This window comes from Maniola jurtina, chromosome 12, assembly GCF_905333055.1.
Source record: "Maniola jurtina chromosome 12, ilManJurt1.1, whole genome shotgun sequence".
NCBI lineage: Eukaryota > Metazoa > Arthropoda > Insecta > Lepidoptera > Nymphalidae > Maniola > Maniola jurtina.
Window position 1 is genome coordinate 3,866,032 of NC_060040.1, and position 22,183 is coordinate 3,888,214.

The 22,183-nt window shown below is 36.9% G+C and overlaps 1 long non-coding RNA gene across 1 annotated transcript in view; it reads right to left on the minus strand.

Annotated features, from left to right (window-relative positions):
• LOC123870101 overlaps positions 1-22,183 on the minus strand; it is a 303,294-nt gene that overhangs the window by 111,506 nt on the left and 169,605 nt on the right. The gene's annotated exons all lie outside the window — the stretch shown is intronic.

Here is a 22,183-nt window from a genome sequence, read left to right on the forward strand (position 1 = left end):
TCGAGAGTGTTCTTAGCTATAACCCAAGAGAATCGGTTCAGCCGTTTGAAAGTTATCAGCTCTTTTCTAGTTACTGTAACCTTCACTTGTCGGGGGTGTTATAAATTTTTAATTAACACTTGTTTTTCTTTAGCTGGCTTAAGAGGTAAGCAAATAAGTACCTTCTCGCTGTAATGCATAGTGGCGCACTATCTATACGCGGTTCATAAGCCGTTGTAACCACGAAATGATACGTTGTGACAATAAAATGATACGAGTGAACAAGTGTAAATTAAAAATTTATAACACCCCCGACAAGTGAAGGTTACAGTAACTAGAAAAAACCGGAAACACCTGATAACTTTCAAACGGCTGAACTGATTTTCTTGGACTATTCCGCGCCTACGATCTAAAGTATCTGAGTTTTCCAAAACATCATTTTCAAATAAATAATTATGTATTTAGGCAACGTCCATCTTGACAGCTTGACATTTGTTAATTGACATAATATTATGAACCTAACGGTTATCTAACCTTCTTTTCTACAAGAAAACTAGAAAAGAGCTGATAACTCTTAAACGGCTGAACCATTTTTTTTGGATTATAGCTAAGAACACTCTCGATCAAGCCAAGCCACTTTTCAAACAAAAAAAAGTAAATTAAAATCGGTTCATTCGTTTAGGCGCTACGATGCCACAGACAGATACACAGATACACAGACACACAGATACACAGATACACACGTCAAACTTATAACACCCCTCTTTTTGGGTCGGGGGTTAAAAACCCGAAGGTCTAAAGCACCGGTCAAATCGCGTTTCTTACGCGCATCTCCAAGAAGGTTTCTGCGACTGGTTTATCTTTATATTAGCTTAGAAAATGTAAAGTGTAATCGAATATTCGTTCCACTATACTACAGCTGAAGTTGTCAGAAATTATTATGTTAACCTACACAAAATAGAATTAAGTTGCCATACGTCTAAGTGATAATTTAGATGTTCTGTGGTGAAGTGTGAACAGTGCTTTGCATTTTACAGTAGGAATAATTGTCATAAAACAAAGTGTCGACATAATATTTTATGCGACGGTCAGCGTACTTTAATATAACTTGTATAACAACTAGATACCAGAAGTTTACGAGAACACAGCCTAATTTGAATACCGGTTAAATAAATCATACCGTTCAGTTACCTGTACACTGTAACTAAAGCTGGTCGCCCATTCGCCACTATCGCTTGAGCAAACGCTTGTTTATACCAGCCGAGCAAGAGCTGAGCATCTAATGCTATGGTTGCCTAGAAGAGCGAAGCCGCCACATAATGACCGCAATGTAGCGCAAATCAACATAGTTGATAGGTACGGTACATATTATCGATAGGAACCAGATGGCATGATTTCTTAGAAAGCGGTGTTTGACAAGTAATAGCAGCACCGCCATGACGTCCGTCTTGATATCACAGGAAATCGTAACTCATCGTCTACGTGTTATTTTGCCTGTTATTACTTACTAAGCTTTCATCAAGAAGCTCAGAGTGTACTTACTAGGGCGTTCGAAGGGAAGCATTTGAGCATTTTATAGTTGCTATAGACAAGCTTGAACTTCCCCTTAAGATTTTATGGTTGCTAAAGTAGCTAAAATAGACACTAGATGGCTTACAGACGGAGTGGCACCGAGGCGTGGATTTTTAAACCTAGATTTTTTACTTTGACATATGGCACGGTCACACGGGCACTCCGTATGCTGTTCTTCTTCTTACTCACCACCACTTGCCGCGCAGAGACTCTATTCATCGCCACGCACCACGTTTCGACTCTACTCGGCGGGCTCAGTCTGCGTGTCTGCGCTGGCCCTAAAGCAACAGTAGCCAATGTGCGCCTAGCTTAATACTTTATATTTTATTCAATAGGAATAAACATCGACATTTCCGTAGACTGCTTGTTGTGCCCGCAATTCGATATTTAGGTTACAGGCAAACCAAGTCTATTGTGCAAAGTGAAATGTTCTAACCTAATATGCATCCAATGTCATAAGCGGCCAGCGGAAAGGAGTGGGTCTTTTACATTTCATAGAAAAAGAAAAGAAACGACAAGCGCAAAAATAGAAGAGAATAGAGATGGACATTATTGCTTTTTTCTTCACAGTCATTTCACAGACGATTTTTACAAGACTTACAATCGTTTGATACAAAAGAAAGTAAAAAATGTAGATAAACGTAACTAGCCGCGTGCCGTAATTGAAGCGTATAAAAGACTACCTATATTTGGCTTCACTCGCTCCCGTATAAGTAGACGATACGCACATGTTTCTTGTTCCCACTAACAATATTTGGATTTCATTTTACGACTTCGAATGATACATTATCTAGCAATGCAGTGAAATTAAAAATAAAAACTCATTACTTTTGCACCAAAATTCAAAACTCTAAAACATTTATTCAAAGTAGATACTATTGTACATTTTTTGATCGTCAGAATTGTTAGATTTGTATAATGGTGATAATTAATTATATCAATTCAAAACTAAGGCTACGAGGGTTCCAAACGCGCCCAAGTCTGAGAAGAGCCCACAACAAACTCAGCCGGGTATAACCTCGAGCTGCCCATAACTTGGACCGCAGGAGCAATAATGTTTTATTCAGTCGTGCAACTCGTTAGCACAGCGCATTGTGGTCGCTAAACAAACCTACATAACGGCCACATTCCCTCGGCGCATTGTCACATTTTTGGCACTGGACTGCCGTTCATAATTAATCGCTTTATTTAGTAAATAAATGATGAGTTGAACCTCGTATGCTTTAAATTATAATTATTTGCTATCAGACACATATTATTATGATACATACCTACATATAAGTACCTATATAGACCTGGTCGCTAACTATGATCGATACATGTACCTACTTACTCATGACTAGGGCTGAGATCTATAGAACGCACTTTGACTTTGCTCAGACCTAAGACACTGTTAAAACGAGACAGCGTTATACCGCTGGCATAAATCTGTCTCGTTTTAACTGAAACTTAAGTCTAAGCAAAGTCTAAGTGCACTCTATAGATTTCAACCTAAGACTGCTCAGAGTCACTCGATGCGGGCGATGGAGAGAGCTATGCTCGGAGTTACTCTAAATAACCAAATCAGAAATGAGGAGATTCGTAGGAGAACCATTTATGTATTACCTACCCACCAAAAACATTTCATGTAAAATGTTGCCAAGACTCACAAGTTCATAATGCTTTTACTGTTAAAAAGTGATGAGATCTCTAGTAGAGCCAAGCCCCTAGCTGAGCTTAGAATTGCGCTGCCCATGGGACCTATCCCAAGTCCAAAGTATATAGCTCTTAAATGCTCTTGAGTATATCACATTTATAACAATAAAGAACAAATAACTCTACTTACAAGCTCTGATTTTACAAACCCTAAATCTCGGTTAAAAAAGGACGGCTTGGCCGTTTAATGTTCGTGGTACTTTTATCTGATATGACATTTAAGCCCGGAATAGCTTGTGCGACAATCATGAAGTATAATAAAAATTAGTAATTGTCGAACAAACTATTCCTTATGACCTTAATATAATATGTTATGCCATGTAATGCTTTCACGAACATTAAACGGCCAAGCCGTACTTTTTTAATCAAGATTTAGGGTTTGTAAAATCAGAGCTTGTAAGTAGAGTTATTTGTTCTTTATTGTTATAAATGTGATATACTCAAGAGCATTTAAGAGCTATATACTTTGGACTTGGGATAGGTCCCATGGGCAGCGCAATTCTAAGCTCAGCTAGGGGCTTGGCTCTACTAGAGATCTCATCACTTTTTAACAGTAAAAGCATTATGAACTTGTGAGTCTTGGCAACATTTTACATGAAATGTTTTTGGTGGGATTTCATTTCTTTTTGGCAGGTGTCCTAGATTTTTTTTTTGGATCTATTTTTTGTAGGTACCTACATCATTTTCATGGCCCGCTCTCTATCGTTACCTCTTTTTTTAAAAGCTTTTATTCTTGCAATGTATGTAACTATGTTTGTTTGGGTGGAATCTTGCAACTCAATTTTAAAGCAGATATATCAAATTTCAGTCTTTTAGGACTTCAGGAAACACATTTTTTAAATGTACAGACTGGGAAAAGTTTATTTTCCTGTTGTTTTAATGAAATCCCTAGCCTACATACCAAATTTCAGTCTTCTAGGACTTAGGGAAGTATTTTAGAACTTTTGACTAGAGGGGTTTTGAATGGCAATAAATCTGAAACCATAACAGGTAGACAATTGATACTTGGCACGTTTGATAAGTCTGTCAAGGACATATTATCCTGAAAATATCAGCATTCTAGCGATAGACTTTACAAATAATTTGCTTCCCCCATACGTGGGAGTGGAGGGGGAAATTTTTAAATTTCTTAATTTTCCTGTAGTTTGTATGCAATTTCTAGTGTACACACCAAATTTCAGTCTTCTAGGACTTCGGGAAGTACCCTAGAATTACAGACTAGAAGTTTTGACTGTCAATAAATCTGAAACTATAAAAGCTAGACAATTGATACTCAATGCGTTTAATAAATCTGCCCAGGACATCTTATCCTGAAAATATCAGCTTTCTAGCGACAGATTTTACAGATTTGCTTCACCCGTAAGAGGCGTAGAGGGGGGGCATTTCCAATTTCTTAATTTTCCTGTAGTTTGTAGTCAATTTCTAGTCTACATACCAAATTTCAGTCTTCTAGGACTTCGGGAAGTACCTTAGAGGTTTTGAGTAGAGGTTTTGATGATCATCAGTGAGGGACGAAATCGGCGTATTTTAGGTATCAATAAATCTGTAACCATAAAAGCTAGATATTTGATATTTAGTATATTTAGTAAATTTGCTGAGGACACCTTATACTGAAAATTTCAGCTTTCTAGCGTCATCCAGACCGAAGTTATGACGGGTCGAAAATACGGCGAAACACTTCGAGAAAAAGGTACGTAGCGCCCCGGCCGCCGTTTGGCTCGTCTTGGCGGGGGCACTGCCGTGCCCCCTGATATCTACATCACAGATGGAGTAGTGACGCCGAGAGAGAGAAGACTTAAAAAACTAAGAAGTTTGGGTCAAAATCTTCGAAAGTGTCACGTTTCCGAGATAAAGATAAGCTGTCAAGGTAGGTATTAGTGGCACCATCAGTGTTGTACTGAGTCTAGCCTTAAACAGTTGGTTTTATGCGTGGCCGCTATGACTAGTTACTAAGCAGGCCAAAATCTTCAAAGCCCGCTCAATATTTGTGTGACAAAATAAATGTCATAGTGATAAAAATAAAAAAGATTCCAAACGCAAACTTAATTACGATGTCCATTACACAACGTTGAAAGGAAATACAAGGTACCATTAGCTTAGAACTCAGGCTCATTACGTACATAGTAGCAATTGTGAGAAAAGGGACACAAAAAGATTGCAATAATGGCGCAATAATGGCAAAGAAATATCCTCTTTAAAACGGCACAGTTGGGTGACTCGAGAAATTTGCTACTAATTATACACTAGCCCTAGTAAGGTTTGCGAAACGAGAAATGTCGTATTAACCATCCGGTTATTGAAGGCATTAAGGCTTGACCCACATAAGGTTTTATTATTCTCTGGAGCAGTGGTAACCATCATCATCGCCAGCCTACTAGTGGGCACGGGTCTCAAAAAATAAGTTATGGTCAAAATGAGATTTAGGACCATAATTCACACACGCAATCACACTGCGGGCCAAATATGGATTGGCAAACTTCATTATAACATAAAGTATATTATTACTATTATGATATTTTACAAACAACATAACTCAAAATTTAAAAACCCCCCGACACAAAAATCTCTATAAGAAAACTAGAAAAGAGCTGATAACTTTCAAACGGCTGAACCAATTTTCTTCAATTATAGCTAAGAACACTCTCGATCAAGCCACCTTTCAAACAAAAAAAACTAAATTAAAATCGGTTCATTCGTTTAGGAACTACGATGCCACAGACAGATATACAGATACAGAAGTCAAACTTATAACACCCCTCTTTTTGGGTCGAGGGTTAAAATATATACCTACTTAAAGAAACAGCAAAAATATTTTTATTTCTCTCATTTATTTACATAATTATTATTATCATATTTAAAAAAAAATTACAAAAAAATATAGGTAACAGAAATAACAAAAAATAAAATACAGAGACAGCAAAAAATAAACTAACAGAAACAACAAAATATGTGACAAAATGGGTCCCACTAGCAGCCGGTTAGGACCCAAGCTCACTGGCAGCTTGGACTTTGGTCAGAGCTCCAGAATTAAGAACCTCACAATGCGTGCCGTCTCAAAAACCACTGCCTTCTGTATCTAAAATATTATTATTACAATATTACGACTGCTTAAAACTCATTTAATTATTTCAAATTAATAGCGGCCTACATCGTAACTGTAGTTTAATTAACTAAAAGTACTATTAACATAATTAAAAACTGTATAAATAGGTTTTAAATCACAAAGATAAAAACGATTTCATTCCGTTTCGATGACAGCTATTAGGCAATCAAAATAAACACTATTCAATTAACATCTTTTGAATTTCATTTCAATTCACACTATCATCTCTATAAAACTCGTAGTAGAAAGTTGTCGGTCTGTCTATTTGAAAAACTAAGCTCTAAAAGTAGGTTAGTGATACTGAAAGAATTTTTTTTAACGTCCTACCCCTGCTGCAATAGTGCTGTAGTTTTTGGGAGGTCCCGATTTTGATTCTCGGGAGGGGCAATTAAGAAATCTATGGTTTCTAAGTTGTTATTGACCTAGTACGGTGGCAGATTTTAACCGTAGAGTTTATTATCTATTTATTTAAACCACCTACCGGCAAGCTGTGCCAAAAGGTAGTTTGACGTTTTGACGAGTACATGTTTATTTTATAATATGGTTTTAAAAGAATTTCGAGGCTATTATACATTGGTGAATTATTCATGCATGGATGCAATCGGATGAGCTTTCAGTTGCCCAAAAAATGGTGTATTACCAGATGATGTGGTTGTATTGTTACATATTGTAACTTTTATGATCTGAAAAGAGCAACTGCTGAATAACTCTTTTCAAGTAGAATAAAATAATAAATAATAAACTGCTGAATAAAACTTTTCAAGAAACCGACTCTTTTCAGTAGAATCTGCACTCCGATCCAATGGTAGAGTCTAAGAATCTAAATCTACGAAGACGAAGTCACAGGCAACAAGTTCATACAAAAAATTATATTCAATGTATCACTAACATTTCACGCAAAAACCATTATAATATAGCCGCTAAATTTGACATGTTGCATAACATCTGTATTGGATTTGATAAAGCGTATAAATATGCGACAGTTAATTATATTTCAATGGAGTGGTATTGCAAGAACCTTGTCATAGGATAAAAACGGTAGCCGCCACACAATAACCTAATCACGCTGATGCAAGAGTTACTAAACTTGTAAATAACCACTACACACGGCTAGATAGAATGTTTAACGATGAAGACGACGATGGATATCAATTTTGATCAACCTATAGCTGTACGCAACAGGTCGAGATGGCAATCGGGGTCCATCGCTAACCCGGGTGTAGCTGCCAAATTTCATGATTCTAGGTCAACGGGAAGTACCCTATAGGTTTATTGACAGACACGACGGACAGACAGACAACAAAGTGACCCTATAAGGGTTCTGTTTTTCCTTTTGAGGTACGGAACCCTAATAAACATTGGGGTCCCGAGGAGCTAGAATGGTAACCTCGCACCGGAAAGCTCAGCGTTGGAAGACAGAAACTTCATTATTAGGTACCACATGATTTTATTTTATGTTAAACTATCACAAGTCACTAACTAAAGTCAGTACTAAACGTCATAATATTTTGTCGATGAAACTGCCGGACTTATATTATTATAATAGGTATTATCCTTAAATTGCTAACTTGAACTTTGTTTCAGACAACATTTTTCCTTGTCCCAAAACTTCCAAACCCTTGCTCTTGATAAGGGTCTCCATTTGCGAATTTCACGGAAATTATTCTTTGAATATATCCTGAACGAAGAATAAGGGTAGGAGTGTCCTTATTATTACTACGCAATCGTAATATTGCGATGGCTAACTCATCTGCCAAATGTGGCAATAACTGCAAAACCCTTTGAAGATAATATTAATATCCATATTTACAATCATTATGCGTCTCATAGTGCGCTTGAACGCATAGTGTAGGTTCTACCAATCAGATAACTTTGTCACGTCAATTTTCAATAATCTGACTAATGGAATCCATACTGTGAGTCCAAGCGTGCTGTGAAACTTCATAGTGATTGCAAATACAGATGCAAGAACCATCCTCCACGCGTCACTCCCTCATTACTAAGGATTGTGGCTCCTTTCTGATAACACCCTCTTGACAATATTTTCCAACGAAGTCTGTAATTCTCCGCCATGTAATAAGCATAGGAAATGCCAGAGTAAAGCGCTTCCTTGACCCAGTCCATCCAACGTTCGCGTTGCTTCTCCTTCGATTTTACCTGTATTAAGATCCATAGAGAAGGCCTTTTCATCACTTAGGAGTTAGTCGCTCTCTATGGGTACCTAATAGGTACCCATAGAGCGACTAACTCCTAAGTGTTTTTAGCTGGAATAGATGAATTCTTATTGGTTTGTTGTTTAAGATAGCCGTGTGTTTTCTAACTCCTAGCGATAGAAAGATAAATGAGCAGCCGCTATTCAGGTGCGGCATTTCAATATTATCGCGGACCTTGTCACCGAACAATAGGCGACGCTGGGAGATGAAGTAGCGTCGTTAGTCAAACATTCCGTTCAGCCTGAGTATTTTCTTTTTTTTTTTGTTGATAATGTTAAAGGTTCCACGAAAAATATGTATTTCCCTTAGATGCCATTTTCTGAACCTTCAGCCCGGCTAGCATGGGCAGTAGATAAAAATTATATCCCCCGATTATATCCATTGATGTCATAGAAATCAGTGGATATAATCGGGGATATAATTTTTATCTACTGCCCATGCTAGCCGGGCAGGTGGCTATTGGATTTCGTTCAGTGTTGATACAGTACACGATAGTTATGAAACTTGTAACGAAACCTCGAGGCTTCACTAACACTGACAGGCGTCAAATGTAGGCTTTAAAACGCATGGAATTATGAAGTACCTACCTGAAATTCATTGGCAGCGTGACGAAAAATTTGAAATATAATTTTATTTTTAGATCTTTGATTTCATGTCATTGTACGTACTCAAATCCATACTTAATATTATTAATGCGAAAGTGTGTCTGTCTGTTTTATCTATTTGCTACGTTTTCACGGCCCAACCGCTGAACCGATTTTAATAAAATTTGGTACAGACTTGGGATACATCCCGGGGAAGGACATAGGCTACCTTTACCCCGGAAAATCAAATAGTTCCTTATGGGATTTAAAAAAACCGAAATCCACGCGGTATCCTCTAGTACTTAACATTGACAGATTCAGGATCAAACCGAGAGCTTTCTCACTCTAGTTTACTCTGCTAGAGGTCAACAAAATACTTCCGAGTATATTGCATTTTAGTATTGTTTAATAATACATTGAAGCCCTGATATTCAGTTTTACAAACCGTAATCATAATATTTTGTTCCAAGGCATCAAGGAATATATACTTATTTTACATAATTAGGTAAATACATAATATACGTAGTAACATATTTTTTGGGGTTGATCAGACTTTGCCAATCAAATCCCTTTCAAGAGAAATTTCATCTAGTTGTCTGTCATACGACAAGACTTTATAGATGCTGAGTTATGGTTACCAGCAGGAATCTATAGCATTCATGATATTAAACCGTATCGTAACTTAATCGACATGTGGTGCCATCTATGATCATAAGTAGTAAACTGCACGAGCTAACTTCATACAAAACCGATGGAATAAAATTTAAATGTAGGTACGAGTGATTTAAGAATCTTTAACTGATTATTATTATTATTAGTTCGTATAGTCCGTTCGAATCCGAACATATCTGAATTTGTAATAATGAAATTATAAGTAGGTACCTACTAATTTTGTCCAATCAAGCTAATATTTTTTTCGATATTAAATAAGAAATCTTAGATAAAAAAAATATTAGTAAAATTCAGTTAAATTATTTATAGTTCAGGAGATAACGGGAAAATGAAAAGCACTGATTAATTTTACCCATTAAAGTACTTTTTCGTATTAGGGATGATTTATGCTTGACCGTGCCCGAGCCGTGCCACGTTCGAGGTACGTCCGACGTGACATTTGTTCTATTTTCCGATCTGTGTGTCTCGGACGCGGCACGGCTCGGGCCCGGCACGGTCAAGCATAAAATCATCCTTAGGATAAAACAAGAGTAAATTAAAAATTTATTACACCCCCTACAAGTGCAGGTTATAGTAACTAGAGAAGAGCTGATAACTTTCAAACGGCTCAACCGATTTTCTTGGATTATAGCTAAGAACACTCTCGATCAAGCGACCTTTCAAACAAAAAAAAAACTAAATTAAAATCGGTTCATTAGTTTAGGAGCTACGATGCCACAGACAGATTGTACACAGATACACACGTCAAACTTATAACACCCCTCTTTTTGGGTCGGGGGTTAAAGAAGTAGACACTTCATTTCCATAACTACGCCAACGATAAATTTCAAAAATAAAAATAGTAGCGACACAAGGCAGCGATGCAATGAATAAATTGCCTACCGTGAGCACTAAAAGCAGTCCACATTAATAAACATGATGTGCGTTATTTTGCGCGGGTAGATTAAACAGATACCCGTATGAGACCTCCGGGAGGCGTATAACCAACTTAGTGGGGCAAAGATTAGATAGAAGCTCCTTGGTAGAGGTGCCTAGACTTAAACACATACTTATAAACACGTATAGTACGCGACAGCTACGGTGTCGCTATTTCAACATCTTGGGACCCCAAGGTCTATAATAGTTCTTCGAGCTGTACGTCCCACTACTTGCCACTTCAGGTTCGTAACTCGTTAGGCTTACTCTAGTAAGATCTCCTCACTTCTGATTTGATCACGTAGAGAAAATCTGAGCATAGCTCTCTCCATGGCTCGCTGAATAGCTCAGCTTTCTTATATTATTGTCATCCTCATTATTAGCTAAAACATGCAAGGTTGTCGTATTCAATAGAAATTCGTTTTATAGTTTGATATGTCGTAATTTATAGCTAACTTTAAGAGTTAGAAGACCCCCCACTAAGTGGGCGCAAGCAAACGAGTTGCTGTATTCAGGCGGTGAAAGACTATGCGGAAGTACATAGGTACTATATATTATATAGTAGGTAGATAGATAGGTATAGGTAGGTATAGACAAGAGACCTATATCTAACCATGGACGTCTACCGGTTGTTGATGATGATGAGAAGATTAAAAAGCGTGTTTCAAACTTTATGGTAGAAAAAATAATAGCTCTGTTCGCCTTGACATTTCTGCACAATATTCTTTGGCGCTCTGCCGTAACATCTGGATTAAATCTTGTTGTTTAGCGAAGAAAATATAAAGTATTCGTAAAACAAGTTACTTGTATTGTCCCTCCAAGTAATATAATGTTTACCGCTTACTGCTGGAATATAAAACTCAATTCTCTTGAAGACAAGGAAAATGAATAGGAAAAACTTTATAGACAGATGTGGTAGGACTTTTAGGGGCTTAGTTAAAACTTTGGGTACCGATCTATTTGAATTTCATTTATTGTAGCGTAATTAGGGAAACTTATAGAGTACTTCCCGTTGACCTAGAATCATGAAATTTGTAGGTAGGTAGTTCTTATAGCACAAGTACATGAATAAATCTGAAAATCGTGAATTTGTGGTTACATCATTTAAAAAAAAAATTAAAATGTGTTCCAATTTTCAAAATAAGATAAATATACCAAGTGGGGTATCATATGAAAGGGCTCTTTACCTGTATATCCTACAACAGATTTTTATTTATTTTTATGTATTTATCGAGCAAAATGTTGGGAAAAATACCCGAGTACGGAACCCTCAGTGCGCGAGTCTGACTCGCCCTTGGCCGGTTTTTTAATACCAGATCAAACAGGCTATATTTAAAAGACGATAAGAGCTCTTTAAAACAAGTTATACATTTTACGTGAGACGCGCTTCATTTCGCTCGTAGCCAAAGGCGGTAGCACCAACCATTGTTTATAAGAACGGCCAATTATGTCTTTACAATACACACTTCTTTCTTTTAATACAGCGTTTCCCAAACTTTTTCCCGTGGCCTATTATTTTTAACCCCCGACCCCAAAAGAGGGGTGTTATAAGTTTGACGTGTGTATCTGTGTATCTGTCTGTGGCATCGTAGCTCCTAAACTAATGAACCGATTTTAATTTAAGCTATCGGTTCAGCCGTTTGAAAGTTATCAGCTCTTTTCTAGTTACTGTAACCTTCACTTGTCGGGGGTGTTATAATTTTTTTATTTACACTTGTATTTCCAACTATTTCTATTCGCACATCTCTGTATGAATGTATACAGCGTTGTAATTCTTCTGAAGACTCAAAAAGAATAAAATTTGTGTATCAGTGCTGACTTGCAGACTGCAACCTTCACGATTTGGGAAACGCTGGCATTACGGTATTTTTTAATAATACACCGCTATAATTTACTTAATGGTGTTGTTTCTTTTACAAGTAATAATCTTATCAAGATATGGCAGGTTGATAGTGTTGTGACGAGACAAAAACTGAACTGGGCAAAAAAAAAACGATTTAAATAAATTATTATCAGTTAACTAAGTACTTTTAATTCAACGCTGTTACACAAACATTTTGTAGACATGTTATTGTGTCATAGCATAAGCTTTTGGCTTTAGTGATAAAAACGTAACTAAATCTAAAGCTTCAGCCTTCTTTTTCATGGGGTATCCGTCATGGTTACCACCTGTGGTTACCACCATGCCTGGAGACACGACGAAGTTATATCGGACTCGGATTAAAACCTTACGGTGTTTCAGGCATCGATGGTTGGGCTGCGAAACTGGATAGGTTAACGCTATTCTGCCAGTGGTACCTGCCGTGGTAGAGTCTCTTCCATGCTTGGAGACCAATAAAGGGTCCCTACTTAACGGCTCAGGCGCACCAGGATCACAAAAGAGCATCTCCCGACTCAAGGAAGATTTTTCTTTCGGATGACAGACTTCTCATGTTTATAGATCACCTAGCCTAAGGCTAGCGAATCGCATTGTCGATAAATGTCCGTAGAATGAGGATTCAGGTCTTTATAACAATTCTAGTTACAAAAAGTATAACCAGATCATTTACAGATACAATATATTTTTAACAATTGGGCAAGGATTTGTGATGGATAATTTCCACAGTTCTCTTTTCGAGGTAAGTAACAAAAATAACTACATTATTATTATTAAATAAAATGTAACACCAGCATCAAAGATGCTCCAATCAAAAGTGACTTGATAGTCGCCTGAAGCTCGTAAGATTTTTCTAAATGCGTACAACCTAACAGACATGACCAATTCTGATACAGAATTTTGAATACTAAACCATTAGTAATAAGAATAGTTTTTACGTGCACAGTTTTTGTTCTTGTTGCGTGTGGTTTCATGATGGGGTGTACCAACCTCGAGGCGACAATTTACGCCGTCCGCTTGGTTGGTGAGATTGTTAACTATGCTACAAAGATTATAAGTTATCAACAATATCTGAGCACGATACCGATACCGTGGTGTTATGAGTTACTGGGAGATTCACGCGACTTCTTACCTACTTGATAGTGGCTATAATAAGTCATTCCGACACGATGAATTTTATGTTGCTTATAGGTTATTTTATGACATGGTGCTTTTTTTATTCATCACTAGTCACTACTCATATTTTAAATGCCGAAGTGTATTTGTTGATTTGTCCTTCAATTACGCAGCAACACAGAAACGGATCGACATGTTTTTTTTACATGGATTCATCTAGTTAAAGACCTGGAGAGTTACAGCCTACTTTTTATCCCGGAAAATCAAAGAGTATATAAGTAGGTACGTGAAAATATAGTTGTCGCTATCATTAAATCGAAATATCCACAGCTGGACATAGGTCTCCTGTAGTGACGTTCACGGGCTACGTCCCAGATTTAGGTGCCTTCTTAGGATTTCTGTGAGCTATGAGTACGTGTTGTCCCGCGCCGCCTAAACTAGCGACTTCCTGCGACTCGTTGGATGTCGTCTGTCCACTTACATGGTGGATCTACCAACGCTGCGACTTCCGGTGTAAGGTCTCCATTCTAGCATCTTGGAACCCCAACGTTTATCGGGTTTTTAGAACTATGTGCCCTGGCGACTGCCCCTTCAACTTTGCTTCCCGCTGAACTAAATAAAATAAAATAAAACTATGTTGGTCACTCTTGGGTCTTCTACAGATCTCCTCATTTCTGATTTGATCACGTAGGTAACTCCAAGCATAGCTCTCTCCATCGCTCGCTGAGTGACTCTGAACTGACTTTGCAAAAATATGTACAAACAATGAAAATCTGCAGGTAATGGGTCATTTCACATCTTCATTGCGCTGCACATTTGAATAATGTTTTACCCCCCCTGGTACACATGTGCGGTATTTTTATTTGCACTGAAAAAAAGCAAAAATAAACGAAATCTTATAAACAAAAGGACCTGCTTCACATATTTTTTCGAGTTCCGCTCGCGCTGCGGTGGCTCGAAACCGAATACCATTCAAAACCCGACAAAATAGAGCAAAAACACCATGAAATCACTAATCCGACCTAATTTTGGACGCTATACGTCATGAGAATAACGACTACGTTAACTGGGAATCTTAATACGAATCGTTTTGAAGATTTAACCGAGGATTTGATTTTGATGACCGTCGCCTTTCTTACCCGTATTTTAGATATTATAATACACAAGATTACTTGGTCCCCAATAAAGTATACTTAAAGCTGCGGCTAATAGAGATTAACAAACAAAATTATTACGTTCTGAGAAAGCTTAGGACTTAGAGTAAAATTTAATGCTAAGAAATAGCAGTCAACTAAAATAAATTGAAAATCTATGTCTGCCAATTGCAGAACTCTCTACACTATAATGAATCTAAAGTTGTAACTAATTATTATTTTTTAAACTAATGCTTAAAATTTCAATCTTTCAAACATTTTAATTTAATTTTTTTAATAAAAAAAATCATTAGTTAAAATGTCATTACTTAAAATGGTACAAAATTTAATACATTAAATCAATATTAAATGTACTCTTTTGATTACAAAACATTAGTCCCTAAAACATAATTATTATGAAATAGTTACTGAAAATATGTATTGGTTTTGATAGAGAAAAGTACTCGTAGTTACAAAAAAGCATAATGCTTTTTAAAATCACGATCGTTATAAACCGATTGACGTCCACAGCTGACATACTCGTAGATCTCATGTAAGAACTTCTGCCCGACTCGGTCTTGCACGCGCCGCGCCGCCTGAATTCAGCGGCTCCCTATGACTCTTTTCGTATCGTCTGTCCACCTAGTAAATTTGGAAGACGTCTTGAAATTTTCAAAAATACATATCTCATATACTTAATTGATTTGCTGATGATTTATTTTACTATAAAAATCCTATGGAAACTCTTTGATTTTCCGAGATAAAAAATAGCTTACGGTACTCTCCAATCTCGAGGTCTTTAACTAAAGCCATGTAAAAAATCACGTCAATCCATTGCCCCTATGCGATGTGATTGAAGGACAAACCAACAAAGACCAAAAATATTCTTGCCACTTGAGAGCACCAATAAAATAAATCGTAAATTACTTCACGTCATGTAAGCGAAACGCTGACAAATGACATGTGTTTGTTAGTTGGTTGGTTTTATTTTTAGAGCGACCCACACTGCCCGTAATCAGACACCAAGTAGGGAGGGCCTCCAACAAAATATGGCCGAATCACAACAGGCCCTTTGTAAACGAGATTTTGAACTATGATGACAGGTTAAAAAGTTTTAAAAGTTTTGTAACGATAAATTGATATATTTAATTTCTTTTGAGAGTCTTTTTAGTTTTGATCTGTCAGGGCCCCTTCATTATTTACCAATAGATGCCAAGAAGGGTAGGGGCTCGACTGAAATAGGATTGAAACCTTACTTACAATAAACTGTGTATCCGAATAGTTGATGAACTATAATTTTACAATTTAAAATAAAAGTTTAGTAACAATAACTGGATATTAATATAAATTTATTCATTTTAAAAGAATTTAGTGATTTTTTTATTTTCATGCTAGTGCTTTCATATTTTTTATTATATGTTGTTACAGAAATACACACTTCGTGAAAATTTCAACTCTGCTCTCCACCTATTACGCTTCACGAGATACAGCCCGCTGACAGACAGATGAACAGACGGATGGACAGCGGAGGCTTAGTAACAGGGTTACGTTGGCACCCTTTGGGTACGGAACTCTAAAAAAGAAAAGTACCTTTAAGTATCTACAAAGAAAAAATCTACATTTTAAGTTTTTTTTATTTATTTTTTTTGTAACCTGTCATTTGTGTTTTGTGGTACAATAAAGTATATACATACATACATACATACATACAAAGAATGTAACGTACGCAATCTGAAATTCCATTAAAATCGTAGTATGTAGGTAGGTACATGTATCTAATGATTTTTAATTAAGTCGTGATTAGTTTGTAGTTACATAAATTATGTAGCTATGAGCTAACAAAAAATCACCAAATAAGTAAGACCTGTAAAATCACATGAAACTACATTGAAAAGTATTCTAAGTGAGGTTCCATTTTTAAGTAGTCGCTTTAATCCGTTTATTTAGACGCTGCAGGCTATAGTCCATAATTGTATGACTTAAATTAGACAAATTATACATTATCTCTGTAAGTAAAACGTCTATAATAGAAGTTACCTATTGTAAAATAACTTTCTTATAAAAGTCAGTGATCATAATTTAAGTTAGTAATATGTCTGAATTAAGCATTTTTTACTGTAAGGAGGGACATTCTTGGAGCTCACATAGTCATAATATATATCTATCTGTGTTTCTTATGGCTGAATGGGACCTTCTACTATGGGATAAAGGAGTAAACTGTGGAGTACTTAATTATTTCTGCTTTTCAAAGTAGTTTGAGGATCAACTTCGAATTTGTAAGATGCACAAAATGGCGCACGCCTAAAACGCAGAATTACAAACTTTTTAAGTCCGATTTTATATGCAGAGCAGCATACTGGCTAATCATTCCAAAACGCTCATTACCTTTGTCCCCCAGTTCTTTAAAAGCTTAATAAATTATTAACTAGGCGGCGATTTTCAAAACTCGTCGGCAAAAAGCGGGTAGGAGCCGGGAATTAATGTAATTCGGAAAATGACTCCAGAAAATATATTTAAAATTTATTCCGGGTGCCGGCTCTTGAAAACGAGGCTTAATTTGTTTTAGTAATTCGGTATAATGCGCCTGTATTTATTTTCAACTTTCTAATGAACGACATCATTATAGTATAGAATTCGCGTATAGGTATTCATGATTGATTAATACTTTTGGAAAGTGTAGCTTGAAAATGTATTCATTTTATTAGATTTATAGGCCAATTCATTCATTTCCCAAACGAGGTATTCATTCTTGCAAAGTGACACAACTTAGAAAGAGAGGTGTTTATTAAAAGTAACTCAACAGATCCCGTATGCCTCTACAAGATTACTTGTTTATCAATAGTAAACTATAGTTATCTATTCTAGTATATATATAAAGTAATCAATAGTAATCTATTTCACACAGATTCACCTAAAGAAAAGCTTTTTGATATTCGCATAACTAGATCTAAGCTAGTTCAATAGTTCATTTACCAAACCAGAAATACTTTCTTACAAAGTAAAGTGAGACAACTGAGTTAGAGAGGTCATCCAAAGTGGCTTCATTCCACGGTTCCCATATAGGTATGTACAAGATTACTTGTTTACCAACAGTGAACTGTAACACCACGCCTCCATTTCATACAGATATACCCAAAAACACCACGCCTATGCACAGATATACCTAAAGAAAAGGTCATACTAGCTCCTTGCAAGATTTGCATCACTAGACCTGAGTCAATTCAATAGTTCATGTCCCAAACCGACAGTTCTTTCTTGCAAGGCAAAATGAGACAACTGATCTAGAGAGGTTATTCAAAGTAGCTTCCTTCCACGGATCCAATATACCTAGTCAAGATTATTTGTGTACCGAAAAAGAACTATAAAGGTGCCCACGCACCACAACTGCACTGCTGGAGAGAATATCGTGCGGGGCGCTGACGCGACGCGCAGTTCCGCTGCAGTGCAGTTCAAGTGCGTGGGCACCTTAAACGTAAAGTCACGCTTCTTTGAGTAATATTGACATTACTAGACCTTAGTCAATGCTCATTTTCCAAACCAGAAGCTGTTTCTTGCAAGGAAAATGAGACAAAAGATCTAGAAAGGTCATCCAAAGTGGGTTCATACCACGGTTCCCATATACCTGTATAAGATTACTTGTTCACCGACAGTGAACTATAACACCACGCCTCTATTTTACGACGTTAATTCACGCTTCTACGAGTGATATTGACATTACTAGACCTCAGTCAATGCTCATTTTCCAAACCAGAAGCTGTTTCTTGCAAGGAAAATGAGACAAAAGATCAAGAGAGGTGATCTAAAGTGGGTTCATTCCACGGTTCCCATATATACCACTACAAGATTACTTGTTTACCGACAGTGAACTATAACACCACGCCTCTATTTTACGATGTTAATTCACGCTTCTATGACTGATATTGACATTACTAGACCTGAGTCAAAGCTCATTTTCCAAACCAGAAGCTGTTTCTTGCAAGGAAAATGAGACAAAAGATCTAAAGAGATCATTCAAAGTGGGTTCATTCCACGGTTCCCATATACCACTACAAGATTACTTGTTTACCGACAGTGAACTATAACACCACGCCTCTATTTTACGATGTTAATTCACGCTTCTATGACTGATATTGACATTACTAGACCTGAGTCAAAGCTCATTTTCCAAACCAGAAGCTGTTTCTTGCAAGGAAAATGAGACAAAAGATCTAAAGAGATCATTCAAAGTGGGTTCATTCCACGGTTCCCATATACCACTACAAGATTACTTGTTTACCGACAGTGAACTATAACACCACGCCTCTATTTTACGATGTTAATTCACGCTTCTATGACTGATATTGACATTACTAGACCTGAGTCAAAGCTCATTTTCCAAACCAGAAGCTGTTTCTTGCAAGGAAAATGAGACAAAAGATCTAAAGAGATCATTCAAAGTGGGTTCATTCCACGGTTCCCATATACCACTACAAGATTACTTGTTTACCGACAGTGAACTATAACACCACGCCTCTATTTCACGCGGATAGAGGCAAGGTCAAGCTATGAGTGATGTTGACGCGAGTCGCCTTTGACTTCGAGTCGCTCAAACGTCTATCTAGTGGTGTTTGTTAGTATTCATAGTCGGGGTATTGAATTTTATGGTATTGTTAGATTTTGCTGAGAAAGTGGTATAATACTTTATAATATAATAGTGTGAACCCAAATTTCTAGTACGGCTACTTTATAGACACGCCAGTGCAAAATAATCATCTAGTTGATTCATGAGTTGTAGGCACTGTTTGTAAGTAAAATGTAACAATAGGAATAAATTTTGGTGAGCACATAGAAATCACACTAATATTATAAAGGCGAAAGTTTGTATGTGTGTGTGTGTGTGTCTGTGTGTGTGTGTGTATGTTTGTTACTCCTTCACGCAAAAACTACTGGACGGATTTGGCTGAAATTTGGAATGGAGATAGATAATATCCTGGATTAGCACATAGGCTACTTTTTATCCCGGAAAATCAAAGAGTTCCCACGGAATTTCAAAAAACCTAAATCCACGCGGGCGAAGTCGCGGGCATCGGCTAGTTAGTACATATTATGGAATTAATTCTTTCTTAATCCATCAGCGCGTCGCCTTTATGTAATTATAATGCCAGAATATGAGTACTTATTGCCATATTACTACTAAGATATCGTCATGAAATTTCGCGAATTTCGACTACTTATTTCGATCACTAGTTATTTTGGTATGAGTAAAACAGTAATACCTAATTAATTCTGTCAAAATCTAATGAAAAACTAGTAAAGATATGATCGAGCTTCACTTAGTGCGACTCTGGCATTGTTATATTTCGATACGATTCTACCATCATCGTAGTTGTGATGTGCAAACTTATGTATTAATCCTTTAAGTGAGAGGTAAGAAGATGTTAGTTTTAGTTTATACATATCATAACGACTTTAGCAATAAACATTGTATCGCAGGAAGCATTGTGTGACAACCACTTTAGTCTACTCTAACTCTATCTAAAAGGGGTAGTTGCACTCTAAGGAGGAAAAAATATTTCCTTTGTTTAACTTTTCATATTCGAATCCGTACTCATAAAAAGCACTTATAAATCGTTTTTCAGTAAATAATCCGTCAACCGTACCCGTACGATTAAATCGCATATTAATAAATTATGCCATGCTATAAAATAAAAATATGACGTCATATATTTTAATCCGGCACTATAAATCCCGCGGCACGTCGAGTCGGCGATGCGCCATAATGATTCATTAGCAGGGCTCTCTCCGTCACTCGTTTCATACAATCGTAGTTCCAATTTCATTTGAATATTAAGCAACCAAAGTCCATGAAATTTTGCAGACATATTCTAGAAACTAATAAAATAAATATCTGTGTCTGTGGTGTTTTAGATTTTTCTAAAAATATGTAGTTTTAAAATTACAGGGCCTCAAAGATTTGTATGAAAATTTTTAAGACTGCGTAACTTTGAAACCGAATATTTTAACAGAAATCTGGAAAACCACAGACATAGATATTAGTTTCTAGAATATATCTGCAAAACTTCATGGACTTTGGTTGCTTAATATTCAAATGAAATTGGAACTACGATTGTATGAAACGAGTGACGGAGAGAGCCCTCTTAAGTGCCTCCCCGGGACTACCTTTTTGTAATTGACCGATGATGCGAGCCATATCAGTAAAGCTTGCTTGAGGAGTAAAGCACGATCGGAGCGTACCTGCATACCTAATGAAATTTTTTCTACCCGACTGCGGCAAAGCCAAAAGGAAGGGTTATGATTTTAGCAATCTATGTATGTATGTATCCAAATCCACCGTTGTACCTAAACTACTGGGCCGATGTTGATGTACTCTTATGAGGTGTCAGTCGATTCGTTGTAAAGGTCCGGTCGACATCCATACTGAGAATATTATTAATGCGAAAGTGTGTCTGTCTGTATATCTGCTACGTTTTCACGGCCAATCACTGAACCCATTTTAATGAAATTTGGTACAGACTTGGGATACGTCCCGGGGAATGACATAGGCTACTTTTTATCCCGGAAAATCAAGGAGTTCCTACGGGACTTAAAAAACCAATATCCACGCGGGCGAAGCCGATTCTCTAGTAGGTATTCTATATTTTATACAAATTCACATATTTCAGCGTTTAATAAGATTAAAATAAATCTTTTGCAAAATCTTATTTGCGGCCTTCATTCACAAAACCCGCTAGCGTTTATCACTTGACACCGATGAAAGCCTATCAAAGTTGCGTCCGTTGACCATGACTGCCCGTGACTTCAAGTTATTATGCGAAGGTAACGTGAAACACCAACACTGACGTTTTAAGGACAATACGCATCCAGTTTTCTTCCACTTAGCTATTTCTATTGCTATGGTTATTTACCGTGGTATCATGGTACATACCATGTGGCCTTTTTGGTTCAATAATTCTACTGAGAGAGAGCCAGGTTGCTATTTTTGCTTGATTTTTTTTAGTAATGGTCAAGCTAAAGTTGACATGCCAACGGGATCTTTAAAACCTACATGCATGCAAACGAAACCCATGATAAATTCAAATTTCTAACAAAAATGCGTTTAGAACTTGATGCCACATTATGACGAAACACAAAAATCAAACACTTCCATTAGCCTGACCTTTCACGCTATAAATGGAAACATCAAACAAGCTAAATGAATACAGCGTTATGCTCTTTGATTCATAATGTTGAAGGGAAGTGATAATCGCTCGAAGATATGAAATGATAAAGGGCTTTCTCGCTTTGTTACCAGAGGCGACCGCCCGTGACGAAGCCCAAGATTAACT